Consider the following 16088-nt stretch of genomic DNA (forward strand, 5'->3'; position numbering starts at 1 on the left):
GTGAAGCAGTGTGTGGAGATGAATGGGGTGCAGGGCTGTGGGGGGTGAGGTACATGGGGGTGGTGGCTCTGAGAGGCGGAGAGGATGGGTGGGAGAGCGCTGTAAGGGGTGCTAGGATGGGAGAGGTTGGGATAGCTCAGTGGTTTGGCTTGTTAAACCCAGGGTTGTGAGTTCAATCCTTGAGGGGGCCACTTAAGGATCTGGGGCAAAATCAGTACTCTATTGCTAGTGAAGGCAGGGGGCTGGATTCGATGACCTTTCAAGGTCCCTTCCAGCTCTAGGAGATAGGATATCTCTATTAATTATTATTATTATGGGTAGGTGGGGATGGGGGAGGGATGCAGTGAGGGGGGATGGGGGTTCAGCCCCATTCCCAGCACTCAGAGACAGGGATACATACCTCCAACTCCTGGGTGCCTGTGATGGGGCGAGAGACCGCAGTTCGCCACAGGGCACATGCCACAGCTTGAGCCCAGCCACAGGAAGAGCGCGAGGAGAAGAGGGCCAGCAGCAGTGGGAGAGGCACGTGCCACGACCCCTCAACAGCCGCCTGCCCTTCCCCAGCCAATGGGAGCTGCTCCTCTGGGCGGGGGGTGTTGTCAGACATCACCGGTGTGGTGCTCTGCTCTATTCACTGTTGATAACAGTCTGCTGCGTGCGTGTGTTCCCTCTATGTGCTGCCCCAGCTCTGTGAAGATTGCTGGCACAGCAGACCCCGAGAGAACCCCCAATGACCACAGACTCTGATAAGGTACGAAGGCATCCAGCCAGGATTATTGTCAAAGGAAGCACAGAAATAGTTTTCAGCAGACTCTACAGGATGTACTACGAATATGTGCCCCTGACAATGGACCGGCTCAGTCAGTGGCAGGACTCTCCACTGCCCCCTAGGCCGGACAAAGATAACTTCTCAGGTGAATTCTTATACACAGGTACAAACAAATTACACATCACTCCTGACATATTGAGGTGCAACCCCTCTACGTAGCAAGATACAACCCCTCTACGCTGTAAGGTGCCCCTCTCACTTTGTACATGTTGGTTCGAACAAAACAACGCTATCCATATTACCCTTTTGCCCATCTTTAGGATGGGTCAGCCTGTTCCTTGTTATCTGTGTAGAATGTGCAAGTATTCGAGTGTTCTGGTACCTTTTAGGTATGTGTATTTTTGCAACATCAGCCCTTTCCTTGCCAGCTTCTGTGAGCAGGGCCTGCCTCTGGCTCACAGCTTAACTTTGCTTTATGTTAGCAAAGTCTTGACCATTACTTTAGTTCAGGCCTTAGGCCTCATACCGGGCCTCTGATAAGGGCTTATGTTTCAGGGCCTCATCTTACTACATTGGGCGGTGCAGCATGCAGATCCCCTGGCTGCCCCTACATTAGGAGCCGTATCGGGGACATGCCGGCTGCTTTCTGGGAGTTGTGCGGCGGCTAGCAGGGAGCCTGCCAGCCCCGCTGCACAGCACCACCAACTGGACAGTCAACGGCCCGGTCAGCGGTGCTGTCTGGAGTCATCAGGATCCCGTTTCGACTGGGGGTTCTGGTCGAAAACCGGACACCTGGTTACCCTAGCCAACTGGGAGCTAGGCCCCGCTCCTCCTCTCCCAGCCTGCAGCCCTGCTCCTCCGCTCTTCCCCCGGAGGCCCTGCCCCCTGGCCAGGCCGGAGGCAGGAGGCAGGAGCTGTGGGTAGGTGAGCACTGAGGATATTCCCCCTGTGCAGAGCCCCCACCCATCGGTACTGGAACTAGGGGTGCTGCCGCACCCCCTGGCTTGAAGTGGTTTCCATTATATATCGGGTTTACAGTTCGGTTCAATGGTTCTCAGCACCCGAACTATAAAAATTGTCCTAGCACCCAGGCCCACTCCTGCCCCCTTCCTCCCGCCCAGCCCCTTTCCTCCCGCCAAGAGCTGCCCCCCAGCCCCTCTTCTGCCCCCTCCCTCCCTTACAGAGCTGCCCCCCCAGTCCTCTCCTGCCCCCTCCCTCCCACCGAGCTGCCCCCCGCAGCCCCTCTTCTGCTCCCTCCTTCCCACCCAGAGCTGCCCCCCGCAGCCCCTCTTCTGCCCCCTCCCTCCCATGCGGAGCTGACCCCTAGCCCCTCTCCTTCCCTCCGGTGCGGAGCTGCCCTTCTCCAGCCTCTCTCCTTCCCCTTCCCTCCTGTGCAGAGCTGCCCCCCCCAGCCCCTCTCCTGCCCCCCATTTTACACATGGGTATAGTGAAACACCCAGAGGTTAAATGAATTGCCTACAGTCAAGCACAATGTGAATCATGTATCATTGCTAGTTAGAGAACTCGAGAGTCCTGACTGCCAATCTCCAACACTTACCAATAGACAATACTGTTTTAATACAAACCTCATGTCTCAGCTATTACAATATTTGGCACTTAGGCAGAGTTCTCTGGCATAATGCTGTAATTATGTGTACAGACAGCTGCAGCTGTCCACACTCACTCACCTGAAACTCAGACTCCAAAACTACTGTCACGTATCAGCAGGGTTATTAATTCAAAACCAATTTATCGACAAGATGACAACTTTAAGATAGCCATGTTTAGTGCATCGAGCTATTTATTTTCATTCACATTTATTTCTATGCTGCCGGTTTTAGGTGCGTTTGATTCTTTGACATGTAAAGAGACAAGGTTCCTGCCCTGAGCAGCTTACCATCTAGTATTTTTCCAATAAATATGTAGCTTATATTTAGTGTTTTTAAAGTTCAAGCTGCTTTATAAAAGCTAAATATGTAATCCCCACTCCCTGCTGGGAGGTAAGTAAGTAAAAATCATTTTATGAGGTGGAAACTCAGACAAAGCAAAGTTATGCAATAAGCAAAGATCATCTAGCGAGGAAGAGAACTAATTTTTCTGCCTCCACAGCCTGTGCTCAGATGCTCTGTCTACTTCAGCTTCTCAAACCACTTGTAACCCTTCCGCCCATCTAAGTTGGCAGCAACAAGGGCCGGGTTCTGTATCTAGGGGTTCCGTTTCAATAACGCAATGCAAAACCGGCTCGAGCCCCCACCCAGTGACCTGGGACAATTACATACCACCCCCTGGGTGCCTCTAAGAGGCAATACTTCCCCTCTCGCAAGCACGGAGTCTGAGTGTGACAGAAAATGTTTAATAACATGAGGTAAACGACATCAGCATTAAATTGGAAAAACACCACAAACAGGATTCCTAACACAAACCATGAGCAAAAAACCCACCCCAGCAAATTGGGCTGTGTCCTTTCCCTTTGGTTCTTGAATCCAGCAACCCAAAAATCACCCCAAAGTCCCCAAAGTCCAACACCCCCGAAGTCTCTTGGGTCCAGCAACCACCCAAAGTCCCAAAAGTCCAATAGACCCCAAAGTCTCTGTCCCTGGTCAGTGCAGCCCCAGAGTAAAACGGGGGGGCCACGCAGGGTGTTAAGGGGCACCTTACGTGATCCGAGGCCGGCTGGCCGTCTCTCCGTGGGGTTCCGCCACAGCCTTCACCACGAGCCAGTCTACTTCCTGCCGTCCCACAAACTGCTCCGCTCTACAAGCTGCTCCACTCACTGACCTGTGAGCCGCTCCAGCCCTCCCTGCAAACAGCTCCGCTCGCCGTTCCTTGGGCCACTCCAACCGGCCCCGCAAGGCTCCACGCCGCTCGCTGCTCCTCCAGTCGTCCCCACAAATTGCTCCGCCAGCTGCTTAGCAATATAGCGTCAGGCTCCCCCACTAGTTAACACAGCACTCAGTGATCTCAGCTCTTAATAACTTTAACTCTTTTGTGATTTCAGCTCTTAGCAATTTCAGCTCATAGTAGGGGAGCCCCAGTGCTAGTGCACCATTGGCCCAAAGTGAATTCAGCTCAGCAGCCTGTAACTAACTCCTAATGGAATCAAAGTTAGCTCTGACATTCAACAGTGGAGAGAGGAGGTAGTGCAATTGGTGTGTCAGGCCCTCAGAGGGGGCCCATACCTGTCCCCACCCTCTCTCCATTCACTGGGTTTTGTAACCCATGCCCCTTGTCAAGCAAGTGCTACTTAGGTAATGGTAGGTTTCAGAGTAGCAGCCGTGTTAGTCTGTATCTGCAAAAAGAACAGGAGTACTTGTGGCACCTTAGAGACTAACAAATTTATTAGAGCATAAGCCTTCGTGGACTACAGCCCACTTCTTCGGATGCATATAGAGCACTCTATATGCATCCGAAGAAGTGGGCTGTAGTCCACGAAGGCTTATGCTCTAATAAATTTGTTAGTCTCTAAGGTGCCACAAGTACTCCTGTTCTTTTTTTAGGTAATGGTGAAGGACTCACTCAGTCCTTCTGTCATACAACAGTTCCACTGGCCTTGATTCACAGAATCAGGGTAACAAAACTTTATTCTTCCTGCCCCAATAACAGAGAAAACTGGGGATCCCACACCAGCCAAAGTAACCACTTTGAGTTGCTGTTGTTTCATGCCAGGCGAGTGGGTGTGCCTATGCAAACAAGATCAGCCCCTGGAGTTCTTTTCCACACTCGCCATAATTCACCACCAGATGTCAGGGTAGAGCTCATCCTGACTCTGCTTACACACTTAAAAAGGAAAATTTACATAAAATAAAATACTTAAATTATTACCTGTTTTTCTTTATTAAACCAGTTGCAATAAAATAGGCAGTTCTACCTCACTTAAACAATAAAGACAGTAAATTAAAGTGCAGCAACTGTCAGGGCCGGCCCACAACATTTTGGCACCTGAGGCAGGGAGCTCAAATTACGCCCCGATGCCCCCTCGCTTGGGCCAAAACTTTGAAAGGTCTCAATTCTGCCTTCTTCCTGTTCCACTCCTTTCATGGTACTGCTCTGCTACCTACCCCAATAAAGGAGAACTAACAACTTAAAATGCCTTGTTCAAAAATTTTAAATAACACTTAATTTTCAAACGCCTGAACAGCAAATGTAACTTTTCTTGTCTGCATAGTAAACACTGGCATTTGTATCTATTTGAATAATCAAAGTGGTGCTTTTCTTGCCTTCTTGGTTGCAAAGATTTGAACTGCTTCCTGCTGAAGGTCCACAGTCTGGGCCAGCTATGCTCTATTGAGATGGCTGCAAGACCGACCAGCCTCTCCTGTGTCATTGTGGAGCATAGATGTGTTTTTAGTAACTTCAGCTTGGAGAAGCTACGTTCTCCACTGGCAACGGTTACAGGAAGTGTTAGAAGTATGTGCAGAGCAACAAAAGCATTTGGAAAGAGGGTGGTCATCTTATTTGTGCACATATATTCCAGAACAGCCTTTGGAGTTAATCCTGCTGAAATGTATCTTGAAAGGGCTTTCAGTTCATCACCTAATCACTTGTATCAATATCGCGCATATCATCATGTGTCAACACTGTCTCTAGTGCCCTGCATTGCTGGTGTTGGTCTTCTTCAGATATAGTGAGGAGTTTTGGAATATCCTACAACATCCCAAATATACTGCTGTGTTCCTTGAGCTGCATGAAACGTTCTTCAACTGACTGTATTGCATAATCTAGCACCTGGCTAAAGAATTCAACTTTGAATTGTTGTTTGGGGTCTCTTATGGGATTATCCCGTGCCTCATTATCCAAACGTCTTCTTCTTCGGTGACTCTTGTATTCTTGAATGGGTGGGGAAATAGTGTCAGTGTGACGTTCCTCTGCCAACTTCTGGGCACTCTTCAGAACGTTTTGAAATCCCTCATCTGACTGGTAAGACTGTAGCTATGACTTTGCTTTGTCCAGTTGGTCCATTGCTCCAGATATATCAAGGTCAACACCTTGGAGTCTCTTGCTTACAACATTTATTTAAAACAGTCTGTCATGCCACAACACTAAGCCACACAGAAATGTGAAGTTATGTATGTTTCTGGTGATTCCATTTCCCTCTGCCACTGTTCTCCCACAAACAGTTCCTGTCATAGCATTATCCTCCATAATGGTAACTATGGCATCATCTATCTTCCCAATTTGGTATTTGATAGGCTTTATCGCCTCCACGTGACTTTCCCATCATGTGGCACTCAGTGGTTTCAGTGTCAGAGAGGATGTTCCTTCAAAATTTGCCATCGATGAGTTGATGCAGAAAAAAATACATAGATGCTTTGAATGACATTAAAAAATTCATCAGCCTCACTAGAAGCTGATGCTGTATCACTGACTACCAAGTTCAATGAATGAGAACTGCATGGGACAAAAAAGGCTTGAGGGTTTAACGCTTGGATCCGTGTCTGCACTCCTTTGTTCTTTCCTCTCATGTTGGCACCATTATTGTAGCCCTGACCTCTGTCAGCTATCACAATTCCTGTATCTTCTAGCTTTTTAAGAAGCACATTTGTCATACCAGCTCCTGTAGTATTATCAATCTCAATAAATTCTAGAAAATGCTCTCTAACAGTCTTCATTGCAGGGACATTTTCACTAGGTTCTGTTGTTGTTACAAAAATGTTAAAGTCATTTGTTCTGTATGGCTGATGTCAGGTGTGCAGTTCGGAATAACAGAGTAATATCTTGCTGACTTCAAATCTACCACAATCTTCTGTTTGATTTTTGTTGCCAGTAACTGTATGATCTCCTTTTGAATTGTTTTTCCAAGGTAGTGGTGTGTGTACATTTCTTCGGTGGTGACTCTTCTTAGATGCTCTTGGAGTACAGCATCAAACTCAGCCATCAGCTCCACAATTTTAAGGAAGTTTCCATTGTTTGGCACATACAGCTGATCTGAAGTGCCACGCAGTGCTAGGTTTTGGGTAGAAAGCATTCTCACAGTGGCAATGAGCCTTTTCAGAACATTTTGCCAGTAAAGAGACTCTGATGCAGTCTTCTCTTGATGCTGATCATCTATGATGGCCTTTAATCTTAGTCTCATCTCAAGCTCTTTCCACCTATGGAATGCTCTCTGGTGATTTGCTGCCTTCTCATGGCATGCCAGATTTCTAGCCAGATTTTTCCAGTCCTTTGTTCCTATAGAACCCAATGTGGCTGGAACATTAGACTGGAAGAGTTTGCAACAAAAACAGTATGCAGCATTCTGGGTTTTTGAGTACATAAGCCATGGCCTCTCCACTTTTTCACCATTGTGGATTTCACGCCAGTAATGTGTTGGATGGAAACTTCTATTTTCATTGTCTTTGGGGAACATGACGTTTTATACTTGCTGTGGCCCATGCAGTACAAGGAAGTCCCTCAGGCTACTGCTCAAGTGGGTCCACAGTCCTGGATCACCTAGACTTACGGAACTAAACTCAGCAGCAGCTTTCTTGCGCCTCCACCACACTCTTCTCTGATCTACACTTTTCTTCAGGAATGTGCATGGTTACATCCATTTGAGAGGGATGCTGCAGTAGCTGCCAGGTCACCCGAACTCTGACTAACTGGAAGATCAGGCATCTTCTCACCACTCACATCCTCACTGGGGCTGGAAGGCTCACCGTGAACATTTGTGTCTATGTATCTCAGGAGAGCTCCTTCCTGCTTAGATAGAAAAGCTTCCTTTGCTTTCTTTCTTTTTCTGAATGCTGCCCCAGAGGGGCATTTTCTTCTTTCACTCATGACTGCTGTTCTGTGCCAGCTATAGTGGCTCTCAACACTCAATTGAAGTGGACAATAAGCAGGCTGGTAGCAGGGCCTGAGTGAGGGAAGATATCAGTGTCTTAAGGTCCTAACTGGCTCCTACTACTTCAGTTGACTGCCTGTTCTTAAGTGGGTTCAGGGAAGCAGCAGGAAACAGGAAGCGCCCTGAGAAGCTGGTGTTAATCAGTCCAGGCTCCTGGGGGTGCTAGAGAGGTACATAAGAGGCTCCTCCTCCTCCTCTCTCTCTGCAGCTCCTGCTGCTTTCTGTTATTCCCTCTCACCTTTTCTCCTGCCTGCCTGTTATGTCTCTTGTGCCCTCCTTCCTCCAGCACAGCACTCCACCATGTCTGTACATCTATATCAGAGAGAATACATATGCACCAGCAGCAGACACAATTTTCTACTCTAGTCCTAGTGGTGTTCCCCCCCCCCCCCAAGTCTGACACCTGAGGCGGCCGCCTCAGTTTACCTCATGGTAAGGCCAGCCCTGGCAACTGTACACGGTTCCTTTGTTGTCTTCAATAAATAGCTGGTTTTCTCCCAGAGCTGTTTTTTTAGAAAGACTTTTCCAGCCAGTCCAGTACATTATCTATAAGCTATCTAGGCTTTTCTCTTCTCCCCTCTCACTCAGATTCATTCCTTCCCTATTTGAATGGGCCTTTTTAGACAGCCAAATTTCCCCCCTCTTTTAAATATGTACACACTGCTCCTTTGCTCCCTGTACTTGTAAACAGACCTTCCTTTCTAAGGGTCCCCTGAGCCCCCCTCCCCAGGATGTATGGTCACCCCAGACTGTAGTAAGAGCTGTGGGGAGCCCCAGACCCTCCACCTGCCCTGGGTTAGGTGCTGGGGTGCTCAAGAGCAGACTCCGGTCCGTGTCCCTGCCCCCCAGGGTGTGCCATCCAGGACAGATGGAGGGTCCAGGGCTCCCCACAGCAGCCTGGGCTCCCTGGGTAGCTCTTACCACGGCCCAATGTCTGGTCAGGGCAGGAGGGAGGGCCATGCGGGGGAAGGGGAGGAGCAGGAAGAAAAAAAGCTAGCTCCCTGGACAGAACAGTGCTACTAGCAGGGACCAGGGAAGCTAGAAAGAACTCCTGTCTAGCTTCTGGGATTTGCAGGCTGAGGCAAGAGTAAAGAGGGTGCTGGGGCTGCAGTCCTGCCACTTCCCCAGTGGCGACAGTTGGATTGCAGCACTCACCCCAGCTGGGGGAAGCACAGATTGTGACATGGCCGGAGGGCTGGGTCATGAAGAGGAGTGATGTGGGTCTGGGAGCAGAAGTGATAGGGGCAAGGAACCACCAGGAGAAGGCATAATGACCTGCAGAGCTAATCCCCAAGGCAGTCAGCAGAAGCTGCCAGCTTTGTGAGTAGAACCCTGTTACACACACACAGTAGCAATTCTTAACCCTGCTGACCAGTTTTGTCTCATGGTTTCTTTGTACCAGCCCATGCCTATTTGTTGCTTCAACCTATTGTCTCTCATGTAATACAAAGATTGTAAGCAACTAATGGCAAAGACTGTCTCTGTTATGTGTATGTATAGTACAATGGAACTTGCATCCATGGCTGGAGCCCCAAAGTACTATTACACTAGAATGAATAAATAAATAAAAATAGATGAAGAGAACCCTTATCAGAGGGTCAATTTCCTGTGTACACACTATTATTGTTGTTTAATTGCAGCTTAGTTTTCTTTTCAAATATTTTTGTATGAAATACAACGGTTAACTCTGAAGCAGTTTTACAACTAGAATGAAACAAATGTCCAGCAATTTTCAGGACAAATGAATTTTCTAAGACAAACTATAGGTAGATGGCTAAAAAGCATAAAATAGGATTTTTACAGTGGAACCTGGTGGCAAATTACAGTAAAACAAAGAAGACAGCCAGTTCTGAGAGAAGGAAGAACTTAACAGAAAAACACTGAGTTGCTCATGGACCAAAAGATTTGGCTGGTGTGGGTGGGGAGGTGATTGTTCGCAGCTGATTCTTTCAGTAACAAGTGTCAAAGTTAAAATTACAAGCAGTGTGTTCTTGAAAAGCCATCTTCCTCCTGTTTGCATGATCCAAGCAGGGACCATTCCATCACCTAGCATGACGTCCTGTATAGCACAGATGATTACATTTTACCATTACCCCTGAATTGAGCCCAATAGCCTGTGTTTGGCTAAAGCACAACTTCCAGAAAGACACCCCCCATCTTGATCTGAAGACATCACACTATGGCAGCAGTTCTCAAACTTTAGCAACTCGAGGACCCCCATTTTAATTTAAAAATTTTCATGGACCCCCTGTGACGGGTTGGATCACAGAAACCCCCTTGGGAGCTGCCACCCGATGTGCAAAGACTACCCCTGCTCCTGTTTTCCCTGCCAGCTCAGGACTCCAGCACCCTGTCTTGCTGAGCCAGACACTCCCGTCTGGCTCCAGACACAGACCCAGGGTCTGAATCACTTGTCCCAAAGCTGCAAGTTTACCTGAAAACAGCTCGCAGTAGCGCGCTTGTCTTTAGCACTCAGATGCCCAACTCCCAATGGGGTCTACACCCAAATAAATCTGTTTTACCCTGCATAAAGCTTATGCAAGGCAAACTCATAAATTGTTCGCCCTCTATAACACTGATAGAGAGATATGCACAGTTGTTTGCTCCCCCAGGTATTAATACATACTCTGAGTAAATTACTAAATAGAAAGTGATTTTATTAAATACAGACAGTAGGATTTAAGTGGTTCAAAGTAGTAACAGACAGAACAAAGTAAGTCACCAAGCAAAATAAAATAAAATGCGCAAATCTATGCCTAATCAAACTGAATACAGATAATTTCCTCACCAGTTCCAGAGTGCTCCCTTTTACAGGCTAAGCTCCTTTTAGCCTGGGTCCAGCAATCACTCACACCCCCTGTAGTTACTGTCCTTTGTTTCAGGCTCCTTCAAGTATCCTGGGGGGGGGTGGAGAGGCTCCTTCTTTAGCCAGCTGAAGACAAAATGGAGGGGTCTCCCACAGGTTTAAGTAGACTCTCTCTTGTGGGTGGAGACCTCCCTCCTCTGCAAAGCCCAGCTCCAAGATGGAGTTTTGGAGTCACCTGGGCAAGTCACATGCCCCTGCATGACTCAGTCTTTGCATTGTCCACATGGCATCTTGCATGTCTCCAGGAAGACTTCTCATGTGGATTGGAGCATTCCAAGATGCATTGTTCCCTAAGTGTCTCCTGATCAGGTACTTAACCTGGCAAATTCCTTCCTAAAGAAGCTGACCAAATGCCTCACAAAGCTTACTTAGAAATCAGGCAAGCATACAGCCCATATTCTTAAGCTCGAGTAGAAAATGATATATACGTACAAATAGGATGAATAGATATAGTAGATCACAACCCTTACGGAGATATGTTACATGGCACAGGCAGCACAAAACATATTCCAGTTATGTCATACATACATTTATAAGCACCCCCTCCCCATAAAGCCTTATGGGGTACACTGTCACACCCTCCCCCTGAACTTACTGCCAGAGACTTGGACACTGTCCATGGCGGAGGCAGTACCTGTAAAATTTCTGTTTGTTTCTGGTCACACTTCCTTTCAGTACCTTGAAACCATATGGTGTCACTCCTGGGGGTTCTAGCCCGTTTTGGGGTCCCTGGTCCCCAGATGCTTGCAAACAGGTAGGGATGTAGTATTGCTAACAGAATGCAGGCAGCAATACTCATTAATGTGGAGGTATCTTGGCATTTAGCCACCAATGCCATGAGGCGGTGTGCCTCAGTTTCCCCTTCTACACAGCAGCATAGGCCTGTTATGCTTTTGCTGCTTTTTACAGGTATGGGCTGTAAAGTAACACGCTGGTGGGGCTGTCCTGTCACCATCCCCAGCATGTATAACAGCTTATTCCACAAATCAAATATGTTCCACATCTTTAAAGGGTTTACCACTAGTGTGAATTCTTTTGTTTTATCCCATAGGTGAATTAGCAAAAGACACGAGGTTAACAGCAAATCTACAGTGGACAGGCTTCGTTCACTCAATTTGACTTGTTTAGCACCCATTGCATTTTCCCAGTTCTCTGTGCCCTCTGGTAGACCCTCTGATGCAGATTCCTCTGCCTCTTTGGGGAAGACTTCTAGTTCGGGCATGTGCTTGGGTCTTTGGCCAGGAAAGGGTGTACTACAACCATACTTGTCCTCGGCCCCTCCCTCTGGAGTTTCTCTGGGCTGGGCCCCACTCCCTTGTGAAGTTCCTCCCATGAAGAGATTTCCCCCCCCCGTCTTGGAGAGAGAGTTTTATCTCTTGCAAGTGTAGCAAGAACAGCAGCTCTCCCTGGGGTGCTCTGGACCCCTTTGGGCACCCCACTTTCTGTTTCCAATGGGTCAGCTGGATAGACCCCCTTATCCTGGAGACCTGACCCCCAGGTTTCCCTTAAAACCTGATCCACAGGAGAGGGGGCTGGCATTTCGAATGCAGACTTTTCACCCTCCTCCTGGGAAAGCCCCTCCCCACAAAAGGTGGGTGGACTCTCTGGCCCCCCCTGACCTTCCATCTGGGCTTCCCTCTTTGATCTCCCCTCTGGGTCCGACACTCTTGTGTCCCCTGAAAGGGAAGGTGATCCTGCCCCAGCTGTGGACTCACAGCTACCAGCTACGACAGACCTCTCGCTGGCCAGCAAAATCCCTCCCCTTCCACTCGGGTTGGGCTGGCACTCAGCTATAGAGTCCTTGGGGCCTGTTCCCACCACAGCGGTCCCCAGGACCCCAACTTCCACCTTTGGGACACACGCCTCTGTGCACCCCAGGGCAGGCCCAGCCCCCTGCTGACCTGCAACTTCCTGGCAGTCAGCAGCTGTGGTGGCCTCCTTGCTACAAGGTGGCACATCCCCCTCCCCAGGGGAGATGATTACGGGACAGGAGCTGGCTTCATCCAGCTCCTCCCTCTGGAACTTCCCTTGAGCCCCAGGGCTACAGGAACTGGCCACAACCAGCCCTGCCCCCGAAGCTGCATCCTTTACTGCTGCAGAGGAACCTAAGAGACACTCTCCTATTCCCCCAGCAGTCCGTGTGACTTCACCCCCCCCTCTGGGGCTTTTAGCACAAGATTCCTTCTCACTGCTAACCAACCCTGGGACAGATTCTGCCACACTAAAGAAATCATTCCCCAGTAGAAACGGTGCAAAATTGTTTGCCACCGTTGCAACAGTCAGCTCAGCCTGCAAATCCCGAGTTTGCATGTGTACTTTAGCTAAAGGTGCAAGGACTTTGTAACCCCCTACCAGCTCTAATTCTGCCATTTTACCTGGCAACAGATCCTTCTCCTGGATTAGGTCCCTCCTGACCACAGAAATCTCAGCACCCGTGTCCCTTAATCCAAGAAGCATCTGACCATTCAATTTAACAGCATGCATATGCTCATTGCTGGGTTGTGTGGAAGCAAGCTTTACAAATCCTGTGTGGAAAGAGGCCACAGCCTGGCTCTGAGAAGCCGCAGCTTCACTCAGTAAGGGACACTTATTCCTCAGGTGCTCAGTGGACTTACAATGATAGCACCTCTTGGGCTCCTCTGCTTGCACAGGAAATTTGGGTCGAGTACCAGGGGAATGGGGAGGTGACCGCCCAGCCTCTTTTTTCCCAGACCCAGGGGTAAAACGGTGATTCTGCTTTCCCCCAACCTTATACCCTTCTGCCAGTGGTTTGTGTTTGATTGCAGCTTGGGCTTGTTCATAAGAGTCAGCATACTCAGCTAATTCACCCACTGCATTTACCTTTTTGTCCCACAAATACTGTTTTACCTCATCACTGCACATATTCAGGAAATGTTCCTGAGTAACTAGATCACACATCCCTTCAAAGCTGGTAATGCCTCTCCCCCGCACCCATTTATCTACCAAATCTCTCATTTCATTGGCATAAGCCACATTACTTAATCCAGATCCCCTCTTAAGGCTCCTGAATTTAACCCTGTAGGTTTCAGGTGTAACCTGAAACTGTTTCAAAACCAGTTCCTTAAATTTACCATAGTTTGAAGCATCATCAATAGGCATCTTATTGAATATGTCCAGAGCTCTGCCAGTCAATTTTGCTATCAATGTGGTCATCTTCTGATCTTCAGGGATGGCATGGAGGGTGCACAGTCTCTCAAAGGTGATGAAATATTCGGCGATATCGCTGGACTCATCATACTGTGGACATAGTCGCTCCCATTTGTGGATTTTTGGGGAAGTGGAGCCAGCAGGGGGAGGGTTTCGTCTCTTTGACTCCATAACAGCCAGTTCATGCTTCCGGGCCTCCCTCTGGGCCTCCATAGCCCTCTCGTGGGCAGCTGCCTCTGCCTCCGCCGCCACTCGCGCCCTCGCTGCCTCCCTCGCTGCTTCTGCCTCCGCCCTCGCTGCCCTCGCTGCCTCTGCCTCCGCCCTCGCTGCCTCGACCTCCATAGCTCTCTTGTGGGCAGCCTCTTCCCTTGCATGTTCTGCCTCCATGGCACTAATTTCTAATTGTCTTAGTTCCAGCCGTCTCTTATGTTCACTTTCTCTTTCTTTTGCTTCCAACCTGGCCAGCTTTAGTTTAATAGCAGCGTCACTGGTACTCATTGTCCTGCTTTCTTGTGCTGGGCTACGACCACTCTGCAGTTCACTGGAACTGAGATCGTTAGTACTCATTTTCCTGCTTTCTTGTGCTGGGCCACAACCCCTCTGCAGTTCACTGAAACTGAGATGCACTCAGCTCAGGGGATTCTTAGTTACCAGAGAGCTTCCTTTTCTGTCCCTACTTCCCTTGCCCGAAATAAGCAAACAGAAAATAACAAACCAGTAACCACTTTGTCTGTTCTCCAGCCACCACACTTAAAACTCACTTAAAATCACTACCAGTATCTCAAAGCAATCAGCTGTGCACAGATCCTGCTCGACTACGCCACTGTGACGGGTTGGATCACTGAAACCCCCTTGGGAGCTGCCACCCGATGTGCAAAGACTACCCCTGCTCCTGTTTTCCCTGCCAGCTCAGGACTCCAGCACCCTGTCTTGCTGAGCCAGACACTCCCGTCTGGCTCCAGACACAGACCCAGGGTCTGAATCACTTGTCCCAAAGCTGCAAGTTTACCTGAAAACAGCTCGCAGTAGCGCGCTTGTCTTTAGCACTCAGATGCCCAACTCCCAATGGGGTCTACACCCAAATAAATCTGTTTTACCCTGCATAAAGCTTATGCAAGGCAAACTCATAAATTGTTCGCCCTCTATAACACTGATAGAGAGATATGCACAGTTGTTTGCTCCCCCAGGTATTAATACATACTCTGAGTAAATTACTAAATAGAAAGTGATTTTATTAAATACAGACAGTAGGATTTAAGTGGTTCAAAGTAGTAACAGACAGAACAAAGTAAGTCACCAAGCAAAATAAAATAAAATGCGCAAATCTATGCCTAATCAAACTGAATACAGATAATTTCCTCACCAGTTCCAGAGTGCTCCCTTTTACAGGCTAAGCTCCTTTTAGCCTGGGTCCAGCAATCACTCACACCCCCTGTAGTTACTGTCCTTTGTTTCAGGCTCCTTCAAGTATCCTGGGGGGGGGGTGGAGAGGCTCCTTCTTTAGCCAGCTGAAGACAAAATGGAGGGGTCTCCCACAGGTTTAAGTAGACTCTCTCTTGTGGGTGGAGACCTCCCTCCTCTGCAAAGCCCAGCTCCAAGATGGAGTTTTGGAGTCACCTGGGCAAGTCACATGCCCCTGCATGACTCAGTCTTTGCATTGTCCACATGGCATCTTGCATGTCTCCAGGAAGACTTCTCATGTGGATTGGAGCATTCCAAGATGCATTGTTCCCTAAGTGTCTCCTGATCAGGTACTTAACCTGGCAAATTCCTTCCTAAAGAAGCTGACCAAATGCCTCACAAAGCTTACTTAGAAATCAGGCAAGCATACAGCCCATATTCTTAAGCTCGAGTAGAAAATGATATATACGTACAAATAGGATGAATAGATATAGTAGATCACAACCCTTACGGAGATATGTTACATGGCACAGGCAGCACAAAACATATTCCAGTTATGTCATACATACATTTATAAGCACCCCCTCCCCATAAAGCCTTATGGGGTACACTGTCACACCCCCAAGCTGTCTTCTAATTTTCCATGGGGGTGCTCAACCCCTGCTCAGCCCCAGGCTCTGCCCTCACTCCACCCCTTCCCCCAAGGCCCCACCTCCATCCCCGCTCCTCCCTCTCCTTCCCAGTGCCTCCTGCATGCCATGGAACAGTTGTTGAGTGGCATGCAGAAGGTGCTAGGAGGGAGGGGAAGGAGTTGATCAGCAGGCCTGGTGGCCCCGGACATGACTCAAGAACCTCCTGGGGTACCCTCGTGAACCCGTTTGAGAACCACTGCGCTATGGAGAACCCATCACTTCCTTTGGTGTTTTGTTCCAATGGTTGATCACCACTCACTGTTAAAACACATGTGCCTTATTTCTAATTTTAATTTGTCTGGCCTCAGCTTCTAGCCCTTGGTTCTTGTTCTGCCTTTCTCTGCTAGACTGAAGAGCCCTTTAGTAGTTGGT

General features: G+C 48.6%; 1 protein-coding gene across 2 annotated transcripts in view; it reads right to left on the minus strand.

The window, feature by feature from the left end:
• Positions 1-16088, minus strand: part of NFS1 (NFS1 cysteine desulfurase) — a 63566-nt gene that overhangs the window by 11590 nt on the left and 35888 nt on the right. The gene's annotated exons all lie outside the window — the stretch shown is intronic.

Source organism: Chrysemys picta, chromosome 13, assembly GCF_011386835.1.
Source record: "Chrysemys picta bellii isolate R12L10 chromosome 13, ASM1138683v2, whole genome shotgun sequence".
Taxonomy (NCBI): Eukaryota; Metazoa; Chordata; order Testudines; family Emydidae; genus Chrysemys; species Chrysemys picta.